Source organism: Glycine soja, chromosome 16 (genome assembly GCF_004193775.1).
Source record: "Glycine soja cultivar W05 chromosome 16, ASM419377v2, whole genome shotgun sequence".
NCBI classification, from domain to species: domain Eukaryota; kingdom Viridiplantae; phylum Streptophyta; class Magnoliopsida; order Fabales; family Fabaceae; genus Glycine; species Glycine soja.
In genome coordinates, this window is record NC_041017.1 from 19,324,594 (window position 1) to 19,349,710 (window position 25,117).

The following is a 25,117-nucleotide window of genomic DNA, read 5'->3' on the forward strand; positions in this document are numbered from 1 at the left end:
AGTTTTCCATGTGAGCAATAGAGCATCCAAAGACAATCTCTGTTTGATAGGACTTATCACCAATGTTTGATCAATGCGTTGAGAGTACCACTTGCAGTTAGTCTTTTTTAATCCAAAGATTGAGAATTAATGGTGCTCTAGGTATCTTGTTTAGGTCTTGAAATTTACCATAAATATTTTTTGTTCATTGTATATTTATTGTTCTCTTCTTTAATTGTTGTTGTTGTTACTACTACGATTTAAATTACTCTTATTATTTGAATTCCAAAGCTGCATGCATAAAATTTAGAGTTTGAAAAGAGTCAGTTAAAAGTTGAGGATATTGCATAATTATTTGTTTATTTATTTAACTTTTTTTCCAGAGAAGAAACAAGAGAACAAGATAAGGAATTTTCTTGTTGATTTTTTAGGATGATGCATAAAAAAATCCCAATTACACTATTTAGTGTGAAGAATGATAAACTTCTCATTTTTGTTTGTTTTAAAGTTAATTTAGTTTTTGTGCCAAAGGACACTAGTGGGTGGACTTTCGTTCTACTACTCACATAAGCATGTCTATACGATGCTACCTATGGAGTCATCCGCCAAGTGATAATGAAAGATTCATTTATATAGGCAGCGACATAAAGTTGAAGTTGAAGTTATAGGAAGTTTATGTAGCTTTAAAAGACTCAATTTCATTTGAAATTGGTTGAGACATATATTGAATTGTTTATTAAACCAAATTTTAATTCTAATTTAGACAAATTCAGTTATTCTTGTTCAATTAGAAATAATAAAGTTAGTTTCTCTTGTGATTCAAATGTTGCAAGTTATGAGTTTTTTTTTATGGATATTGAGTGTTCCTAGTGCAAACAATTTTTGGTGATACAAAACTAAAAATTAAATGAGAATTTCGTCACTTTATAACATAAGCGCTTAAGTCATATATCTTAATAGAGAACTTGGATGCTTGTCTTATAGGAAATTCTAGATCCTTTATATTGGTTGGACCTTATAGTCTACAATGAGTATATATAAAGGGAAAATAAACAAACAAAATAAAATTCATGTGCTGAAAGAACTAAGGATGGCTTAGAACTAATACATGTATATGTGTGTGTGTGTGTGTGTGTTCTATTCCTCATGGATTCATGGAATGAACAAATATATTTTATTATGTTCATAGATGATTCTTCTTTATTTAAATTATAAGAAGTTTTGGCCTCTAGACATTTAGTTTTTCAAAGCTGAAGTTTAACTTCAACTAGGAAAAAAATTAAGGTTGTCAAATCTGACCGTGGGAAATATTATGGCAGATATGACATAAGGTGCAATGTTTAGAGTCTCCCATGTGTTTTCTTCAACAATTTTATAATTCCTAATTAATTAATTAATGTGGGCTACATATTAATATTATAATATTTATATTACTTATTTACATTTTTTATGAGCTCAATATAAGTGATCTAATTTGGTGAGTTTATTAGACTATCAAGAGAAAATTGATATGTACTTAATGAGTAGAAACCAGTTTGGCCCATAAGAGAATATTAGAAACCCTAATAGGTTTAAAACCTGAGACATGATTATGGTCCCCAACACACCAAATTAAGAAACATATCATCTTCTCCCGATCTAAAGAGAAAATGGCAGTCCCATAAGGAATAAAGTGATTTGGTTGATACAGATCGTTAAACCAATTATTCGTGACTATTCTCCAGATTCCACTGCATTTGTGTTTATCAATCATTATGGATCCAAATATTCCTATAACTCTTCTTGATAATCTAACATAATATGTTTCTAGTAATTATTGGTATTTTATAAGGACTAATTCCCTAAAATTCCAACATGTCCTACATGCAAAGCATCCTCCAACCCTTGATACACTTTAGCGCGAATGTTATTCTGGTGACTTGTTATCCACATTAACCATCCTGTTTCAATCTTCACATAGTTATCCACAACATATTGTTGTAAAAGTCGACCAACTTTTAACAATGTGGATCAATATTGGGACAAATCTATAATCAATCAAATTATTACTTAGTATATTTTATATTTTATTTTGACAATTATATTGTTACAATATTCTACAAAAGGAAGTCATGTACCTGAAGCATGTAACATGAGATGGTTTGTCCATTATGATTCTTGGTGTTGAGGTACCAACCATACGTCCCAAAAGGTAAAAATAAAAGATATTGTAAGGGATCATAATATCTTATTGTTTCTAGAATCCTCATCAAATTTACATCATGTTTGACTATGTTGATATCCCGTCCACATGCCATTGATTTTCCATCTTCACCAACAATAATTCCTGTAACTTGTGAAGTAGTTGGGAGATGATGTTATGGCTGATTGGAGGGATGTTCTTTAATAAATAGGTTATATGCATGAACATCTGAACATAGAGTTGTCTAAACATGTCAACAAAAGGATTGCATCAATGAAGTATTTGTTGCAACTTGCAAACTATGGTTTCATGAAGTTCAAGATTTTCAAGCATCCTATTTTGTAACTCGTGCTTTGTGTTATAGATGTATAGTTGCAAGTAACGTGGTCTGGAACCCTCAATTGGATAGAATCCTCCTATGTTGTGATATATTAAACCTTGGCAAGCAAAACTATATATACCACTAGCAAGTGAAAGTACATGGTTGTAACTTCTAATACATGCCTAAAATGTCTTCCTTCAGACGTGGAGTCCGAAAATATATCAAATAACTCTTGAGGAGAATTAATTTGTAGTAATAAAACCTTCCCACCAATGCAACACATACATTTGATTCATGATAAAACAAACGTGCATGACAATGTCTACGTGCATGACAATGTCTACATGTAATTGGAGAAGGCAACTGAAAATTGCGAGCACTATCATGTGTTCGTGAGAATTGATGTGGAAATTATGTGTTAATAAAAAAATGTTAGAAATCATATAGTTGTGCCTACACTTAATTCAGTTTGGTATTATTTTACAAATGGCTAAAAAAAAATTCACTCACTTTTGTAGTAATATGTACTAATATATTTATTTACCGACTTTGACTTAATTAGTAAAAAAAAATGATTCATAATTATAATATGACTAAGGATATTATGTAATTATTATTTTATGATAGATTGTCATAAAAAAAATTGTACAAATCATGAACACGGTCATTAATATGCCTATTACTTGATCATGCTTCATTGTCATTCGTTCCTTGAAACCTTTTTGAAGTCAAATTACGATATGCATTATTAATCAAACAAACAAAATAATAAAGTGTGTTTTGTGTAGAGATAATAATAAATATTAATAAATAGGAAAAAATAATCAATAAACTAAAAAATAAAGTGTTTATTGAATATAAAAGTTAAATACATATTTCATGAATTTTCTAGCAGATAACATTTATAATCATAGAAAACACATAAAAGTAACAAACAATTTTTTTCTTACCTGTATTGAATTGTTGATAATTTGTTGACCGAGCTTATTGTCGTAATGATGCCAAACTCAGTATTTGGCAAATGTGCATTACTTGGTCCTCCTTCATCTTGAAACCGTATGTGGAATATTGAAATGATAAAATTGGTATGGTATGTGACATCTCACTACTACATGATGGGTCCACTTGTTTTCTTTTATCTCTCCTTTGCTGGTAATTTGTTTGCCTCCTAGATAATTCATGTTGTCTTTGCTGCATGCTCATTTTGTTCCTTCTATTTCTATAGTTTTGTCTCCATCTTTCTCATTGTTGTTATGTTAATTGTTGCTTTGAATTTTGCATATTGTTAAATGAATTGTTAAAGACACAGATGCAAAAACGAAGACGATATTGATCCTTTAAATTTGATGTTATAGAAGTTTTGTGTATTTTTTGTGCTGTAAAAAAAATTCACAATTAATTTTTTTTTTGTGAAAAAAACTTAGCTATATATTTATGCCTTAGGTATTTGAAAATCTTTTCTTTTTATAGGAAATTTCCAAATCTCACCAAAATCTTGTTATTATAGAATTAAAAAAAAACAAACAAAATAATTTAAAAATATTTTGAATGCATTGGGATTTTTTTTTCCTGTATTTGTTACCAAATTAAGGTTATTAAATATTGTTTTATTTGTATTTTTAATCATAAAATGGTTAATAATAAAAATATGTAGAACGTCGTTATTTAAAGCACGCACAATATTTTAAAGAAATGAATGGATATATAATTTCCAGTTTTTTTATGGTTTCGTTTAATGTTTGTCTTGATGTATTGTTTTTCTAATGTTTGTCACTGTCATATTATTCATTAGTACATAATAATTTAAAATTTTTGAATTTAACATTAACTATTTTAAAGTTTTATTACAATATTGTAAATATAGGTTTTTTTAGTTTTATTCCCTGCATTTATTAATAATTTTAAGCACATATTGCTTAAAGGAGCTTAAAGATGAATTTTGACTCGAAAATTAATTTTGTAAATACTTTTAGCCTTAAATTTTCAATTTTTTAAAAGTAATTCTTGAATATATGGGCGTAACAACGAAATACATCACTTTCGAATCACTATATTATGAGAAGATAAAATAAAAAAATCCTTTTAACAAATTAAGTCATAAAAAGTTGAATTTGGTAACCATAACTTTAATTAAAATCAAACAATTAGGTATAGAGAAATAAGCCAAGCATTATGCACTACTACGAAAAGCAGATTTAACATCACCAGATTAACATCGATTTTTAACAAAACCAATATTAAGATAAATGCAGTGGCGTAATTATAAATAATGTGTATTCGCTAATATCGGTTTTCTGAAAAACCGATGTTAATGAACTGACATTAACATCGGTTTTGCAAAAACGATGTTAACGTCTTTTAATTAACATCAGTTTTTTATAAAACCGATGTTAACATTAACATCATTTGGTTAACATCGGTTTTGTATTGAAAACCGATGTTGGACTTATATTTTAAAATATCAGAACGCGAGCCCTAGCCTACTTTGCTCGCACTCTGCTCGCACTCTGCTCTTGTCCATCTAAGCTTCTTCTTCTTCGTGACCGTGACACCTCGCCACCTTACCTAGGTACACGTTTCACGACTATTTCTTGTCTTTAACATGTTGTATTGAATACCATATGTGCGTTTTGGGAACTCGTGCTCACTGCAAGGATCTTTGTTTGTTTGTGTTGCAAGGAGTTGATTTGTGGAACTCGTGCTCACTGCAAGGATTTGGTTTGTGGAACTCGTGCTCGTTGCAAGGATTTGGTTTATGGAAGTCGTGGTCACTGCTAGGTCTGTTTGGGGTGCTCACTTTGCAGTCTATTTGGGGTGGTCACTCGTGCTCGCAGGGTCTCATTTTGAGTGAGGTAATTCAGATTGCTAGGTGTCCTTTGAATGCTTAATGGCTAGGTAGCTAGGTGTGTGTTGTAATGCGTATAACACCATGGCAAATGTAACAATGTTCTAGTTTTTCTTTTATTGTTGTGTGTTCTGAGCTTTGAGGAGTCACTGTCTCACACCATTTTTTAAAACAAGTTAATAGAAATCAGAATAGTACCCACATTGTTATTTATTCATGCTAAATTATTCATAAGTAGATATATTATATATATTAATGAAAGTAGTAGAAGTGGTACTGATTTACAAATAGCCTAGCATCAATGAGAGCAGACCTATGGTTAGCTAATACCATATATAGAATAAGTATTAGAGAACCAAATATATGGCTATTAGCTAGGTAACCACCCGCCAAGCTTCCTAGGCTCAATGGAGAGTATGAGAAACTTGGACCTTAGCTTAAGTGGGTTGATGGGATTAATCCCTTATGAACTAGGAAACCTCTCAAACCTGCAACACTTTAATCTTGGATATAATTATGCTCTTCAGATAGATAACCTTAATTGGATATCAAGGCTATCTTCCTTAGAGTACCTTGATTTGAGTGGTTCAGACCTTCATAAACAAGGTAACTAGCTTCAAGTAGTGAGTGCACTTCCATCTCTTTCAAAACTACACTTGGAGAGCTGTCAAATTGATAACTTAGGACCACCAAAAGGAAAAACCAACTTCACACATCTCCAAGTCCTTGATCTTTCTAAATCTCAGTAATAATACCTTTACTTGTCCAATTCCCTCACCATTTGCAAACTTGTCATCCTTGAGAACTTTAAACCTGGCTCTGATCCAATTGAATGGAACCATTCCTAAGAGTTTTGAGTTCCTAAGAAATCTACAGGTATTCAATCTTGGAACCATTTCTCAATGAATGATGCCACACTGCCGCAGTGAAGGGGGCACACATGCACACAACGTTGTACTAGCTAGCCTTTTAGTGAGATACTCTATGATTCTAGCATGGCAATTAATCGGTTTTGTTATTACATATGAGAGAGAGAGCCACACACACACACACACACACACACACACACACACACACACACACACACACACACACACACACATATATATATATATATATATATATATATATAAAGACATTGATCTAAGTGTGAAGCATTTAAATGTGATAGGGCCAAAAGGTATCACTGGATAGAGCCACGTAAGTTATTGCTGAGTGCAAATTAAAGTCGTAGCCATATGATATATGGCATAATAATATCACCGTGTCCGTGTTGAAAGTCCATTGCACCTAGAGACATATGATACCTTACCCAATATGCAAAGGCACATGTCATCTTCATAAAGCTGTTAAACTTAAATGTAACCTTTACTCTTTTCCTAAACCTTTCAACAAATGACAAATTTCACTACCAGACAGAATCACAATCCTTAAGCTATGACTATTGGTTCAACTTCTAACCCATCCAACATCTAGTATCCCAACTTGGGTGCCTTTCATCATGTTACTGGCCATCAAAGCTGTTAAACTTAAATGTAACCTTCACTCTTTTCCTAAACCTTTCAACAAATGACAAATTTCACTACCAAACGGAATCACAGTCCTCAAGCTATGATTGTTGGTTCAACTTCTGACCCATCCAACATTTGGTATCCCAACTTTGGTGCCTTTCATCATGTTACTGCCAATGTTGAGAACATTCAGTAGTGTTCTTGATTTGAGGGTCTTGATCAAGTGATTGTGGGCAATAGTCAAGGTCTGGCCATCAAATCTATTGGTTCATCTTCCTTATAATCATTCTATTGATTTAGTTCTCAATAGAATATTGTTCCAACCATTTCTAAAAATCTTCCAAGTGTTAGTCAATTTACAAGGGATAATTCAGTTTCCCTTGAATTTCACCCTAATGTGTGCCTTGTTACATCTCAGGGATCCAATGAGATTCTTCTCAAAGTTCATGTTGGATCCAATGGCTTGTACACATTAACCAAGCCGCTGTCAAATTCTACCTCTTCAAGCTCATTTTCTAAGACTGCCTTTAAGTCTGATTTGTTGTCTTCCATTGTAAAAACTCATTTTCCTGTTAATTCAGCTTTTGTAAATACTGTCTCAACCAACACTTGGCACTTTAGGCATAAAGGGCACAAATGTGTATCTTCTGATGCCAAAATTTATGTCTCTAAGGATGTTATTTTTAATGAAATCAGATATCCCTATCCTGATTTGTTTTCTACTACATTGAAGCCCACAAATTTGTCCTCATCATCATTACCATTAGCCTTTATTCTTATTGTTCCCATTCCCCCAACTCACCCACCTTCTCCTAATAAGTCACCAATAGTGTTTCAGAATTTTGCTGTTGTTTCTCAACAATCCCCTACTATTGTCTCCACCCCATAACCCTCACAAATTGTTGTCTCTTTAGATCAGTCCCACATTTCTTCACCTAATCCTTCTTCCACTAGTTCTTCCTCTCATTCTTTACCATAAAATGTTCAAAGTGTACCTCAAAATAATCACCCTATGTAAACCAGATCCAAATCTGGCATTGTTCAGAGGAGGATAAATCCTACTCTTATTTTGCTCACTTGGAACCTAAGTCCACTAAGCAAGCTCTTGCTGACCCTGCATGGTTGACGGGTATGAAGGTAGAATATCATGCCTTTATCAACAATAATACTTGGACTCTTGATCCTTTTCCCCCTAATAGGGTCCCTATTGGTTGCAAGTTTGGTTTCATCTCTAGCAAATGTGATCCCTCATTATTTGTCTATTTCAAAGGTTCCACAACTGTCTACATGTTATTATATGTTGATGACATAATCATCACCGATAATAATCCTACTTTGTTGCAGAGCTTAGTTTGCAACGTCAATAGTGTTTTCTCCTTGAAGGATCTTGGTTCATTGGTTTGTTCCAAAAGTGCATCTATGCTACACTGTCAAGTCATAAAAAGAGATCAAAGAAAAAAAAAAGCAACTCAGTGATAGAACAAGATATTTAAATTACCAAAAAATTAGGAATGCAATAATAAGCAAGGAAATACTCTTGCATCTATGCTCACATTTCACAATCCCACTATTCTCAACCCATGAACTAAATTGAGAGCCATAAACAGAACTAGTTTGAGAACAGTTTCCAACATCATCCTTGTTACATCCAGACCTAAGAAAACTAGTTTCTGTGGCACCTATTTTACTACTATTTATGAGTTTACAGATTTATCCTGTTTTTGCTAACCCCCTATAGATGCCAAACTTTAAAACTAATAAGCACATAGTTTATTTACGATTCATTGTGGTTTGGTTGATATTTTTAAGTAATGCCTTATACAATTTTGGTAGCTTTTGTGATGGACCAAATGTGTTTAGTAGTTTTTGTTTGTGTGATGATGATGGAAATCTTCTATGTTACAAATTATACTCCAAAGTTCCAACAAAAAATTATTCATGTGATTTGTTTTTGATGGGTGTCTCATTTCATGTTCCCCTACTTCAACTTTAAGGATGAAGAGTGATATAGCAGGACAATGGTGCTTAAGTCCACAAAATGACCCTAACTCTTTGATATAGATGTTCATTTTAATGATGTTTTTTGTCAATAACCTTTGACAAGAACTGATTTTTATAGGTAAAAACACAAAAAACTAGCACCTTACGCAAATAGAAATTACATAAATTAAAAGATAAATCTAGGTATTTGCTGATGCTCAAAACCTCTAGCCCTAACCCATTCCTTCTTTCCTTCAAATCATGGCTACCTGCATTTCCTATCTTCCCTCGTTGTTCCATTTGGCATTCTGTAAGTCTTGGCTCCTTCAACCTTTTTGTTTAGTTAACTAGTAGGCCACATAGCTAACTTATAGGTAACTAAAGTTGTTGTTGACTCGAAGGTTGTGAAACCATTGCGAAATGGTTACTGAGTACTAGTTTAGGTGGTAAGAGGATAACTTATATGAAGAGACTTATGCCAATTGACTCACAATCGTAGACGTATGAAAACTGTTGATGTCTTCGTCATAAAATAATATTTGTGGTACTTGAGAAAACTAGTAGCACTTCTTGAATCCGGTTCAGATAGTTCTTCAAGGATTCAAGTGATCATTCAATGCTAATGGTTTCTATTTACTGCTTGTCAAGTACCCTCAGTGCTACCTTGTAGTAATATGTGGAATTCTTGTATATACACTAGGTTTGTTGTGTTCCCCTATTGGAGTAGTGCTGATTGAACCTACATTAATCGATTTTGTTGTTGCTGATTTCAATTGGTATGTGGTAGTATAGAAGAAAGCAAACATGCCATTAGTTTATTTCATACTTGCATGCACATACACAGTTTCCAAAACTGAATTTGTGTACAAAGTTTAGATAAATTTCTTTGTAAATATTTATAAGATAAAATGAATTGATTTTAGTTCGTGAACTAAAATTAACTAGTACACTTTTGATTTGTGTGTTGGTGCTTAGCTATGATGTGACTTATTGGGTTAGTGAAAATTGATTGGGTAGGGTCTGAGCAAAAAGCTGGTCCATATATTGTCTGCCTTGCTTTTTTTGGTTTCTTGGCCAATTTTCAGGTATCCCATTTCTTCAATTTTTGAATCTTTCATACTAGTTTAGGTGTGTGAATTGCAATGCATTGATTACTGGTGTTGCTGCATTGTTTGAATGTTTTGATGTAATTGCTAGGATAGCAACTCCCCTAAGGCTAGCTACTTTGCTGCTTTTGTTCCTCTGGTCAACTGCTTGAGGCTTTTGGTCAATGGTGCATATTAGGAGTTTCAAATTCTAGTCTTCGATATGGGAAATTTTGCTACTGTATTTAGCATACATTTTAATTAAGCAATTTTGAAAAATAATTTTCCAATTGAAAACGAGTAGAGCATTCAAGCATTCAATAGCATCAATAAGAAAGAAATAATAGTAATATTGAATCCCACATTAACACCATAGGGAAACTCGTTCAAATCACATTTAGATGATAGCATTACAAACAATATCTGAATATCAACTTAGTAATATGGAAGCTAGCCAATGTCAACTTATTTTCTTGTAGCCTTATCTTGTAGCCTAAGTCTTGACAAACAACAATTCATTCACCTGTTTTTCCAAATTCAAAACGGACGAACCATTGGTGTGGGTAGCTTCTTATGCCAATTTCTTCCCCTTAATTGCTTTTTTCTTCATCTCTTTACCCTTCTCACCCTCTAATAACTCCTTCACAAGCTTTTCCACTTCAGCCCTTGTAACATTATGACTATCCATCTCCATGCCAAAAGCCCATTCACGAGAGATATACCTGCAATTGAGAGTTTGGTGATTGAAAAAGGGACAACAAATCAAAGGCACCCTATTGGTTATGCTTTCAAGCATGGAATTCCAACCACAGTGAGTCAAAAACCCTGCCACTATTGGGTGCTTCAAAACTTGCTCTTAAGGACACCAACCCACCAATAGGCCTTTGTCTTTGGTTTCTTCTACAATTTCTGGTGGCAAAATTGAGGCCTCACCCTCAACTAAATCAGGCCTAATCACCCACATGAACTTTTTCTTGCTATTTGCTAGGCCCCAGGCCAATTCAACTAGTTGTTGGTGTCTCATGACTATAACATTGCCAAAATTCACATAGAGAACCAAATTGAGTTCTTGTGAATCCAACCATTTGAGACACTCACACTCTTCCTTCCACAAATAACACTTAATAGAGTCAAATGTACTCTCTGAAGTTTAAACAAAGAGCAACTCCAGTGGGCCTTCACAGTACATTGTGTTCTTGTTTTAAAGTTTAGGAAACATTATGGAGAGTGCATTCAGCACATCACGCTCCAAGGCATCAAATATGGGCAGAATAATAGCCAAAGCCTTTGAAGTTGCTTCAATTTATTCCACCGCAAAGTCCAAAAGTATATCATTTGGATCTGTGGTACGATAGATGCCAACAAGGTCCCTTAGAGTGATGTTCTTTAAGCCAGGAATCCAGTTTATGGTAGAGTCTAAATGCCCATTTGTTAAATAGTTTTCATCTGGAAAACAAGATCATAATAGTAAAATATTATTAATACATAGATATTATAATCATAAGGGACTTGCTAATTAGTATACTTGGTCATTAGTTAAAGAACTAAAAGAAGAAAATGATATTGCTTATTGAATTAAATACTACCACTCCCTCTCTAATTAGAACGTTGAGGAGTGTTGATGCAGATGAAAAACTTCCATTGGCTATTATCATATGCCGAGGCATATAAATATGAATCCAATTAAGGAGATATTTAGGAATAAGAAACATTGTACAGGTGTTATTGAGTGTTAATTGGATAAGCACTTGCACTGTGATTTCCATGAAGCTGCTTATGATTTTAATTTTTGCTTACTTTTTATGGTGACAATTTGTTTGAGAAGTTTACACTGCTATTGTAAGACATAGTTTGCTTTCCCACAATTATGTTACATGGTAGGTAGAGTATTAATGACAACTTAGCAACAATAGACTGAACCCTTGTTTGCTGCAGCATAAGCTCCGAGACATTTATCATTTGGTTTGAAGCATCGTCAGTCACGATATTCATTGTTGGAGACTGTTACTGACCATTATTACAAGTACAAATGCAAACCATGTCTTTTTTATGTGATTAATGACTATTGTTGTGCATATAGTTAATGTTAGCCCTTTGTGAACCTTAAATTCCCGTTTGAGATTGGATACAATGATTCTTGCGGATAGTTTGCATTAATCGTTGTATTCAATCTTGAATTGTCCATTTGGACTGTTTGGGGAGACTCATACTTTTATGGTAGATTCGTGCGTTTTTGTTCAATTTGATGAAATTTTGGTACAATGCATTTCTAGTTGTTCTCTAAGTGCATACTTGATTATCGGGGAAATAATCTCACCGATTTCATGTTGTGTACTTGGAGACCAATGCGAAATGCTGCTGAAATTTTGTCAAATTTAACAAAAGAGACTTAACCTTGACGTATGAAGCTACCATAAAAAAAGTCTTCCTGAATGGGATAGGGCCACACCTATAACGAAAAAGTGAGATTTTGATGCATGGAATAACTTTGTGAGTATCACGGAGTTATTATTTAGATGGATCGAAGTTGGATGAATGAAACTCGCATGAGCCCTACATATGAGGAAGGTGTTGATCAATTTTAGCAATTTTCTTCCAAAAGAAGTCGACCGGATAAGGACGAAAAATATTTTTGTCCTTGCATCAATTGTTTGAATGGGAGACGACAAATACTAGACGACATATGAGAGCATCTATTGTGTGATGGGATTAAGAAGAATTACACCACGTGGATATGACATAGTGAATTGACAGACATGCAGAGGGGGTCTCAATCTGAACCGTTTGATGTAGAAATGGGAGATCGCTTAGAGGATATGATTCATGATCTTGGACAAGAGTCTTTTCAGCAAGCATATGCTCCTATGTATGATACATTGCAAACTGATTCAAAGAAGTCTTTGTATCCGGGGTGTAAGAATTCCTTGATGTTGTTGTCGACGGTGTTAAGTCTGGTTAATGTGAAGGCCAGATATGGGTGGAGTGAAAAAAGTTTTAGTTCACTACTTCAAATAGTACACGATATGCTTCCAGAGGAAAACACGTTGCCTAAAAGTTACTATCAGGCTGTCGCAACCTACCCTTCGGCGGAAGGGGGACGCAAGACTCACGGGTGCGTCTTCCAAGAAAGGAAAATGCGCGGAGTCGCCACCAACGTTTATTCGAGGAAAACGTCGAAAAAACGGGAAAGGCGTGGTCTATGAACTTTAAGTATGAAAGGTTCGGGAGTTGTATTTACGTACGGGGAAGGTATTAGCACCCCACACGTCCGTCACAAGGGACGACAGCCTTTAATCGAGTGTGCGAATATGACTTCAATTTGTTTTATTTTCTCTTTTACACTTTTTATGTCTTTTTATGCCTTTTATATTTTTTATCTTTTAGTGGTCAACAAGGGTGTTTCCCTTGCTCCTACGTATTCCTCAATTGTGATAAGGAAATCAAACCTTCGTAGTTCTTTGAGAACTAAACGTTTGGTTAAGTTGTTTTTATCTTTTTTGCAAGATATATTTCAACTGAATAAATGGGTCATTTAAGGCATTGGACCATTAAACGATCTTTTGATTCTTTTGAAAGGAGAGAAAAACATTAAGGCATTGGACCATTAATGATCTCTTGGTTTTTTGAAAGAGGTGACAAAGTTATGTGTTGATTTTAGGCTTTCAAAAGTCCACGTTTAACCAATAAAAGCAAAGAGGACCATTTCAAAGCGTTGGACCTTAAAATGATTTTTAGGTGATTTTTAATGAAAAAAGCTTGATTTGATTTTAGCCTTAGTTTCACTTTGGTTATTAGTCAATTCAATTAAGAAAAAACCCAAAGAAAAACGTCCGATTGATTTTCTTTTTATTATTTTATTTAAAGATATTTTTTATTATTTTATTATTATTTTGCCTCTTTTTAGTTTTAAACGTGGTTACGGCCTGAAAGATCGGTCGGATTTTATTCTAACAGAGATTAAAAGATATTACAACTCAAATGATTGTTGGAAATTTATTTTATTTTTTATTTAGGCGAGAAAACAACATAAATAAGTGGTTAAAGCACGTCAAAAGGGGGTACGGAAAGCAAACAAAATAAAAATAAAAGCACACGAAACAAGTGGGGACCACTAAGGGCACATAGAATGAATTGAAAGGTTCGATTTCGGGAACTTACCAGTTGAAGACCGAAGAACAACGAAGAACGAACGAAGAACGATGAAGAACGGTGAAAAACCTTCACGAAATCGCTCACGAAAATGTCTCGGAAGCGTTACGGAAGCGCCTCGGCTTGGATTTTCTTCACGGAAACAATTTTTCTCACTAATTTCAAGTGAATCCTAAATACCAGGAGGGTTAAACGAATTTGCTCTGCCCTCTTTCCCCTATTTATAGGGGAAAAGAGGGAGGTGGTTGCCGCCCACCTCGCCCAAGCGAGCTGGGTTGCTTCCACCAGAAGGCACCGCCTTCTGTTGGAACACCCTGGAAGGTCCAAGTGGGCCTGGTTGCTATTTGCACACCCCTTTTACTAAATACACCCTCCTTTGCCTTTTTTGCTGATTCTTTTTCCGTAACGTTACGAACCTTACGAATTACGTAACGATACTTGTTTTCTTTCTGTAATTTCGCGAAACTTTACGGATTATGCAACCATCCCCTCTTTGACTTATGGAATGTTACGGAACTTTACGGATTGCGCAATAATGCTTCCTTTCGACTCCTGACATGTCGTGGAACTTTACGGATTGCCTAACGATGAGTGTTAAGTACCTCGAAGCGGTCAAGCGAAGGTTGCATCCCACCAAACAAATGGTCCCCAGACGAAATTAGGGTATGACAGTTGCCCCTCTTTACTTGTCTTTTATTGGAGATAAAAGCGAAGTAAAGATAAGACACTAATTTCGTTCGAGCGGAACATCATTTGGCCGGTCAATATCCTCGCCAGCAGAACCTGTCATTCAGAAAGAAAAGAAAAGGCATCAGAAGCATCAACAAACTTCAGTATCTTGAAAACGAAAAAGTTGGACAACCAAGACACTTCCCTTCGCCATTGCACTCGATCGTCCCTGCCCAGCAGAGAAGAATCTCGTGCGTCATTGGGCTTGAATGTTTCAGAACGACGAGAGTAAAAACCTGCAAAAATTTTGAAAATGATCAGCATCGAACGACCAACATCATCCTGATACCATCAAATTTGTTTCCCTCGGTTGACGAAAGGCGTGGATAACCATAAGGTATCTCCGCCTACCACCTGACTCGCTGTCCCTGGATGACAAAAGGTGCAGAAGACGATATCAGTCTCTTCACGTCAACGGGCTCGTTTGCCCCTAGTTGACGAAAGGTGCGGGTAACCATAAGGTAATCTCGCGTGTCACCTAACTTCACAGGTTAGGACGACAGAAGATGCAGGAGACGATGATAGCCTCTGCATGCTATCGTGCTCTGGGTCTGATGGATAGTAAAAGAATGTTTATACGGATAACCACTTGGGTATTTCCGCCTGCCCCCTAACTTCACGAGTTAGTACTGACAGAGGTTGTTTACGCAGAAGACGACGTAAATCTTCGCGTGTCAACGGGCTTGTTGGCCGCGATTGACAAAGGGTGCAGAAGACGACGTTAGTCTCTGCATGCTATCATGCGTTGAGTCTTAGAGATAGCAAAAGAATGTTTATACAGATAACCACTTGGGTATTTCCACCTGCCCCTTAACTTCACGAGTTAGTATTGACAGAGGTTGTCTGCACGGAAGACGATGTAAATCTCCGTGTGTCAACGGGCTTGTTGGCCGCGATTGACAAAGGGTGCCGAAGACGACGTTAGTCTCTGCATGCTATCATGCGTTGAGTCTTAGAGATAGCAAAAGAATGTTTATACGGATAACCACTTGGGTATTTCCATCTACCCCCTAACTTCACGAGTTAGTACTGACAGAGGTTGTCTGCGCAGAAGACGACGTAAATCTCCGCGTGTCAACGGGCTTGTTGGCCGCGATTGACAAAGGGTGCAGAAGACAATGTTAGTCTCTGCATGCTATCATGCGTTGAGTCTTAGAGATAGCAAAAGAAAGTTTGCGGGTTACCATCGGGTGTCTCCGCATGCCACCGGACTCTTGGGTCTCGGTAACAAAGGTGGGGTGGTCGACAAAAGCAGGGCTTTTGCTCCTACGTATCCTCAATTTGTGATGAGGAACTCAGACTTACGTAGTTCTTGATAACTGTGAGACTAAAATAGTCTTAGTGTTTTTTCACTAAAATGCGAACATGCTTTAGTAAAGAAACAAAACCTCCAACTGATCAGAGCAACATATGATTTTTTGATGAAAAACAATGCGTTTATTGGGGAAGAAGAGTATGCTGATGAAATTTTCTCATAACCATAAATGAAATCTTGGATGTTAGCATTTCGTTTCTAAATGACCATTTAGAGGAAACACTGGGTCCAACAAAAATAGAAGAAAATCACTCAAAGTGTATTAATCTCACACAGGTAAGTGTTTCATCCTAATTCCGAACAATGGATATGCTATGACTTGATTTTGCAAATCATTTCCTATCAAATCAAAGATTACATGCGTGATCATGGATCAATAAGACTTTTTCTTGGGAATGGTTTTTTTTTTTCTGGGAAATTTGGCTTTGAGTGTTCTTGGCCTTTTCCTTTGCTGTTTTTGTTTAGTGTGAGGTGAACAAGTCACCGACGCACAAGATTTTGGTTGGCAATCAAAGGGAGAGGACCACTTTAGGTCGTGGTTTCCTTTCTGTTCTTGTTTACTTGGTGACAACTCTGTATTGTTCAGATAGCACTCCACGCCCAGTGACCCAGTTGGATCGGCCTGCCGAGGTGGTGGCGATGCCCCTGCGGCCTGATGTGCATCACCCTGCGCCTGCCTAGGCATGCAGTACTTCTCGATGAAGGCTCGAGTGATCGGCGGTCGGATTACTTTATTGGGGGTGACGGGAACTCCGTAGGACTGGCAGAGGCCTGTGATCAACGCCGGAAACCCCAGGGCCCTGTTGGACTTATCTGGGTCCAAAGGGTGCCTAGTAGGCGTCATACCTACAAACAAATAAATGACGTCAGCAATCACCTGGGCCACATGGACGCTCATCCGTGTCAGGATGGCATACACCAACTGACACTTAGGCAGAGGAAGATCGGAGTTGTGATCGCTAGGCAAGACATTGCTGAGTAGTAGTGTCATCCATGTTTGGGTCAAGGTGGTCATGCTAGTGCGCATGATCCGCACCCGCCTCCCTGCAGCGGTCTGGGCGAAATCCTGCCCCGGTGTGCACAACAGCTGGGCAATGGCTTCCTCATCGAACCCATCGGCTCTGTTCCTCCTTTGGCTAAACTCACACTACTGGCATTCCTCCAAAACTAGGGGGTCACCCAGGAACTGGCTAATCTGCGTCAAAGGGAATCCACTAACCCTTCACCCACGAACGCATGTCCCGAACTCCCTCCTCCGTGGGCCAAGAATTAGCATAGAATTCTAGGACTATCTCAGGGTCAAACTTAGCCATGAGAGTCACCAGCGGTGTCCAACGTCTGCGAGCTATCTCTTCCTGAAAGCCCATATACTCATCCTCCTTAAGCTGGACACGCCTCTCCCTGTGGAACGACCATCCCCTGATGGCCTCAAAGCGCTGCTGGTGCTCGACACTCCGGAAACAATGACTATCAAACTTTGGGGTGGCACTGGACCCTTCTCCTGTGGCGTCTCTTCTAGACCTCTTCGTGGAGAGTTTCTTCGGAGCCATTTCCTGCAAAAATGTTTGGAAAGTTAGTTCAAGAAAACTCAATCAAAATGAAAGCCAGATCAAGCCAAATAGCGTACCCTTTTTCCAACAAAGCATGAATATCCACACGAATTTTGAAAGGAATGCTTACGCGTTAATGCGCGGGTTCTCCTAGGGTATTCATACATTTATACCTATCTTTCCCTCGATGAACGACATCCTATAAGATGCACCCACTTTCATTTTTGCAAAGAAATTCCTTACGCTACACGTCAAACTATCCATACATATTTTCCAAGGCATTTTGCTACCTACCTACTCCATTTTTTTTTTCTATATGTTCACATTTCATTCACATACATGTTCATACATTTGAGAGGAAACTTCATGCTACATATATATTCGCACATATTTACATTCATTTGTAAACAATTTCATGTTGCACCTTCATTGGAAAAGCAATTTTTGTACTACTCATTCACATTTTGAGAGGCAATTTCATGCCAAATGTTCCTATTTTGAGAAGCATTTTCAGGCCATATTTAACATATACACACATTTGCAAAGCATTCGGCTACCTATTCAACATACACACATACATGGTTAACGACATTTTCACACCATTTAGGTATAAAGAAATCATCATGGTGCAACCCAAACCAAGTGTCGGCCTAAAGGGGAAACCTTACCAACATTTTCACACCATTTCATGCCTTCTTGCATTTCAAAAATCAAAGGCTTGGGTCCCTAGGCCTAAATCATATTTTGGCATTTATCCTAACTTCCACAAGTTGTCCCCACATCTAAAAAAATGCCAATCATACATGCATAAACCCAATCTATAAGCAACATTCACAAACTTATGCGCAAACACACCATTGAGACATATCACCGAGCACTTGGTGGGCACACTTTTCGGTACCAACAACAAGGGAATGGAGGCAATGTGGCTTGCCCCATCATTTCAGAACACAACCTAGGCCAAAGGCCATCCCCTACAACCCCCCAATTCAATGAATCAAAGCATAAATTTGCCCCAAATTGTCTCACGAAATTGGTCAAATCATGTACAATTTAAAGCATAAAAGGCATCAATGGAAAGCTAGAAACCAAAGGATAGTGCACTTACTTGTATGGAGTGGCAAGGACACTAAAATGGAAGCAAAAAAGCACACAATGGTGGCCTAGGGTCAGAAAAAACCAGCAATCCCGTGAGTGCAGCGTTCTTAAGTGAGGGGGAGAAGTTTCTTGGGTGAAAACTGCACTCCCCTTCTCTTTTTAAACCATTTTGTGCAGGGGGTGCTCGCTCAGGTGAGCTAATCCTGCATTTTTTTTTTAAAAAAAAAAAAAACAAAGGCACACGCTCTCTATGGGTCGTTGTTCGCTTACTCGAACCCCCTAGGGTAAATTAGGCATCTGACCATCACCTTAAAGACACAACAGTAATAATAACTAGGAATTTAAAGGATACTAGGCTACCTCCCAATAGAGCTTCTCGCTTGTCCAGAGCTGGACATGGGGCGACGATCCGTCGATCATGGGCGTAGCCTCTACTCGTGTCCATCCCTAAGTACCTGAAAGCAGGAAATGACATTACGCAGCAAATCGTGGCCGCGTTACCGCTTACCTCGATCTGTCTCTGTCTCTGGATTTGTCTCGGTATTTGACTATTACCTAAAACGATTCGGTTCTTGTCATAAGATAAAAAATATGCATGTGTATGCGTATGCATGAGTATTTTCAAATGCAATAATCCTTTTAGTGAAAGCTTGTCGGGTTCAGTTTTAATTAAGCGCTTGGGGCATCCCATGGACTGAGCGAAAAGGCTTAGGTTATCAAATACTGCACATCTTTTGAAGCACAAAGCGAGGATCAAAACCTCAATCCTACGTTCTTTATTTTAAAATACTGCGATGAGAGAAAATACAAAGGACAGGAATCCCTAGGGGAAACCAAGAAGAACACACAAAAATAAAAACATGCAGCGACTTCCTCAATTGCCCTAGATCTTAAGCGTAGTATCACTTGACAACTTCAGAGTTCACGGGTGAAGGTAGCTCCTTGTCATCCATGTTGGCAAGCACCAGGGCCCCTTCGGAGAAAGCCTTTTTTTACAACGAAAGGCCCTTTGTAGTTCGGGGCCCACTTTCCTCCGTTGTCTTTCAGAGCTTGGAAGACTTTCTTCAGCACCAAGTCCCCTTCACTGAACCTGCGCATGTGTACCTTCTTGTCAAAAGCGTTCTTCACTCGTTTCTGATATAAACGCCCGTGACTCATGGCGGCCAAACGCTTGCCTTCTATGAGATTAAGCTGATCAAAACGTGCTTGGGCCCACTCCGATTCCTTTAATCCGGATTCCGCCAAGATTCTTAATGACGGGACTTCCACCTCAAATGGTAGCACAGCCTCCATTCCATATACCAATGAGAACGGTGTTGCCCCGGTTGACGTGTGCACTGAGGTTCGGTAACCATGTAACGCGAATAGGAGCATCTCGTGCCAATCCTTGTATGACACGGTCATCTTCTGGATAATCTTCTTGATATTCTTATTGGCTACCTCCACGGCTTCGTTCATCTTTGGTCTGTAGGGTGTGGAATTGTGATGTTGGATCTTAAACTCCTCGCACATTTCCCCCATCATCTTGTTATTCAAGTTGGTGCCATTGTCCATGATAATCTTCCTCGGCAAACCATACCGACAGATAATCTCCCTCTTAATGAACCTGACCACCACACTCTTGGTGACGCTAGCGTACGATGCAGCTTCGACCCACTTAGTGAAGTAATCGATCGCCACTAGGATGAAACGGTGTCCGTTCACAGCTTTGGGCTCTATGGCCCCAATCACATCTATTCCCCACATGGAAAACGGCCATGGTGCGGCCAAGACATTCAGAGGCAAGGGCAGAGCATTGACATTGTCTGCAAACATCTGGCATTTGTGACACTTCCTCACATGGAGACAACAATCGCTCTCCATGGTGAGCCAATAGTAACCCGCCCTTAAGATCTTCCTAGCCATGGCATGCCTATTAGCGTGCATACCAAAAGAGCCCTCATGGACCTCCCACGGCATGTTCTCAGCTTCCTTAGCATTCACGCAGCATAGCAGAACCATGTCATGGTTTCTCTTGTATAGTATGCTTCCGCTCACGAAGAAGTCAACCGTCAATCTCCTCAACGTCCTCTTGTCGTTGTCGGAAGTCTCCGGTGGGTACTCTTTGCTTTCAACGTATCACTTGATATCAAAATACCAAGGCTTACCATCCCGCTCTTCTTCCACTAGACAACAATGTGCAGGTCTGCCACGACACCTGAACTCAATGTATGGTAGGTCTCCGTGTAGTGTCAGCTGGAACATGGACGCTAAAGTGGCAAGTGCATCCGCCATTTGATTTTCCTCTCGGGGAACATGATGGAAGGAGATCTCATCAAAGAAACCAGCCAATTCCTTGATATAGCCTGGTAGGGTATCAGCTTGTGGTCTCTAGTTTCCCATTCCCCTCTTAGCTGGTGAATCACCAGCACCGAGTCTCCGTATACCTTGAGCAGCTTGATGTTGAAATCAATTGCCGCCTGGACGGCCAGGGCGCATGCTTCATACTCAGCCATATTGTTGGTGCAGTCGAACCCCAACCTGGCTGTGAAAGGTATACATTAATTGTCCGGAGAGACCAATGCTTCCCCAACGCCATGGCCTAGAATGTTTGATGCTCCATCAAACCACACGATCCACTTGTCCCGGTCCTCGTCAGGTTTTTCCTCAAACAAGGCCATGATGTCCTCATCCGGGAACTTGGGATGCATGGTTTGATAGTCGTTGAGAGGCTACTGAGCCAAATAATCTGCAAAGGCGCTTCCCTTTATCGCCTTTTGGGTGACATAGACTATATTGAACTCAGATAGCAACACCTGCCACCGAGCGATCCACCCTGTCAGAGCAGGCTTCTCAAAGATGTACTTGAATGGGTCCATTTTGGATATCAACTAGATGGTATGGCTCAGCATGTATTGTCATAGACGGTGGGACGCCCAGACTAAAGCACAACACGTTCTTTCCAGCAGGGAGTAGTTCATCTCACAGGCCGTGAACTTCTTACTCAAGTAGTAGACGGCGCGCTCTCTTTTCCCAGACTCGTCATGTTGCCCCAGCATACACCCCATTGACTCATCCAAAATCGTCATATACAAGATAGGAGGTCTTCCAGGCACCGGCGGCATAAGCACGGGAGGGTTCATGAGGCACTATTTGATCCTTCCAAACGCCTCTTGACAGTCCTCATTCCAGCGGATGGATTGGTTCTTGCGTAAGAGCTTGAACAACGGCTCACAAATAGCGGTGAGCTGTGATATGAATCTGGCAATGTAGTTCAAACGCCCCAGGAAACCTCGGACCTGCTTCTCGGTACGCAGTTCTGGCATTTCAAGTATGGCTTTTACCTTTTCGGGGTCCACCTCTATCCCTTTTTGGCTTACGATGAAACCCAGTAATTTCCCTGACTTGACCCCGAAGGTGCACTTAGCGGGGTTTAACCTCAATCGATACTTCCTAAGCCTTTCAAACAACTTCTACAAGTTGACAAGGTGTTCCTCCTCGGTTTTAGACTTGGCGATCATGTCGTCCACATAGACCTCGATTTCTCGGTGCATCATATCGTGGAACAAAGCCACCATAGCCCGTTGATAGGTTGCCCCGGCGTTCTTGAGCCCAAAGGACATCACCTTATAACAAAACGTCCCTCACAGGGTGACGAAAGTAGTCTTTTCCATATCCTCTAGCGCCATTTTTATCTGATTGTAGCCGGAGAACCCGTCCATGAAGGAAAACAGAGCGAAATTAGCCGTATTATCCACGAGGATATCGATGTGCGGTAGAGGGAAATTGTCCTTGGGACTGGCTCGATTCAGGTCCCAATAATCCATGCACATTCGTACTTTCCCATCCTTCTTAGGGGCTGGTACAATGTTGGCAACCCATTTCGGGTACCGAGCGACAGCCAAAAAGCCAGCGTCAAATTGTTTCTTTACCTCTTCTTTTATTTTCAAGGATGTCTCGGGCTTCATCCTCCTCAGCTTTTGTTTTACCGGGGAACACTCAGGATTTAGAGGTAATTTGTGTTGTACGATGTCAGAACTCAAACCGAGCATATCTTAGTATGACCAGGCAAAGATGTCTTGGTAGTTTTTTAGCAGGGCCATCAATTCTTCATGGATGGATGCATTCATACCCGTACCTATCTTTACTTCCTTTTTCCCACTGTCGGTTCCTAAGTCTACTAGTTCTGTCTCTTCTTGATGAGGCCCCATCTCTTGGTCCTTTTGAGCGATTATCCTCTCCAGCTCTGGGGGAAGTCCCACATCCTCATCCTCTTCACTCTCCGTCCGACCCGCTTCTTGCTCAAAATCGACAGTCGGGTCCCAGGTATTAGTACCTTCGAGGGACTCGTCGTCGGATCTAGCATTTTTAAGCGTAAAGAAATAAACATGCAAATGAATGAGAATGGGTAGAGGCGCAGGAACAGATGAAGAAAGATCTTTATATTATAAAATCAGGAACAAAAGACATAATGCCTTAACAAAAGGAAACTCCAAAGCCTAGGCCCAACCGTAGAGTTTAAAAGCTACAAAGGGTTACATTATGCTTGTCGCGTAAACATCTGGGCGCTCCTCCACCCGCCAATTTCCTAGTCGAAAACCAGGAGGACATGGCCGTACCAAATCCGATCCCCTCGGGGGTCATCCTCGCATATTGCGGCGACTTGGCCTTTGTGTCTTAGACTCGCACTTATAAAGGTTCTACTGATGTGGCAGGGTGGGGCCCCTTCGGCTTATTGTCCAACCGCGAGTCTTGGCCTCTATTATTCCTTTCCGCGATACTTTTCCTTATGTCAACTTGCGTGGGTTTATAGCCTAACCCAAACTTCCCGTGATTTCCTCTGGTGCATACCAGGCTGGTTTTGCCGCCGTTGTTCTGGCCCAAACCCATTCCGGGCTCGTAGCCGTACCCCAACATCACCCGGGCCACCATCATTGCCGTATCGGATAGGCAAGGCTGCCCAGAGAGGGAATCTACGGAGGTAATGCTTACTACCTCAAAAGATTGGAAGGCCACTTCCAATGACTCCTCTGTGGCTTCCACATATGGCATAGAGGACGGGCAACTTACCAAGACGTCTTCCTCCCCCGATACAATGACCAAATGCCCCTCCACTACGAACTTCAGCTTTTGGTGGAGTGTAGAGGGAACGACTCCCACTGAGTGGATCCACGGGTGGCCCAAAAGACAGTTGTAAGCCGGGTTAATATCCATCACTTGGAACGTAACCTGGCAGGTATAAGGCCCTATCTGTACAGGGAGGTTGATCTCTCCCTTCACCTCTCGGCAGCTGCCATCGAAGGCACGAACCACCATGGAACTTGGCCTTAGATGGGAAGCGTTAAACGGCAATTTCTCCAACGTGCTTTTGGGCATTACGTTCAAACTGGAGCCGTTATCGATGAGTACCTTGGCCACGACGTGGTCCATGCATTTGACTGACACATGCAAAGCCCTATTATGCCCTCTCCCCTCGGCAGGGATTTCCTCTTCAGCGAAGGCGAGGTAGTTGTTGGCGGTGATGTTATTGACGAGTCCCCCAAAGCCTTCTACGGAGATGTCTTGGGCTACATGAGCTTCGTTCAAGACCTTTACTAGCAAAGCCCGATGAGGCTCAAAGCTCATGAGCAGTTCCAAAAGAGAGACTCTGGCCGGGGTTTTGTTGAGCTGCTCAATGACCTTGAACTCGCTTTGTTGAATAATGCGGAGGAACTCGCCTGCCTCCTCTAGCGATACTTCTTTCTTGCCACAACCATCCTTTTTGTCAGAAAGACCTTTCATTGGAACATCCTCGTTCGGAGCGGGGATCACTTTGTCATTTTGTCCTTCCGCTATCTTCGCCTTCCCTTTAGCGTTTGCGGGTTGTGTTGGCAGGTCAGGGGGTGCGAACACGTGACCGTTGCGGGTCATGCCGCTCAACCCCGTGATATTGGTTACCTTGGCCGACAGCGAGCTGATGTCGGTGGCTTCTTCCTTCCTTTCGCTTGGACGCGCATACCTCCACGGAACTGTGTGGCTATTTTGGTATGGAAACAGAATATGTCTAACTACCGAGGGGTATCGGGTCGTTTGGGGAGCTACGTCTTTGGTGAAATATATCACCAAAGGCTTAGGCTTTCTAAGACCTTCCTCATCTACGGACTGCATGCATATGTGCTGCTCTTCACCCCCCTCATCGCCGACTTCCAACCGGCCTTGGTCTATCATCTGTTGCAACAAGTCCTCTACTGCTAAACATGCTTCCATGTTATGTAGCACGCCGGGATGCATCAAACAAGAATCTTCCTCACACCCACCGCAGGGAATTACGCCCCCCCTTTTATAGGGCCTCGTAGATAAACATTCTAGGGGTCGTCACGTCCTTCAAAGGTTTGGACCTGCGCGGCCTACCCG

General features: G+C 39.5%; 1 pseudogene; it reads right to left on the reverse strand.

The window, feature by feature from the left end:
• Window positions 1–10,397: 10,397 nt before the first annotated feature.
• LOC114389834 lies at window positions 10,398–24,634 on the reverse strand (annotated as a pseudogene).
• Window positions 24,635–25,117: the final 483 nt, after the last annotated feature.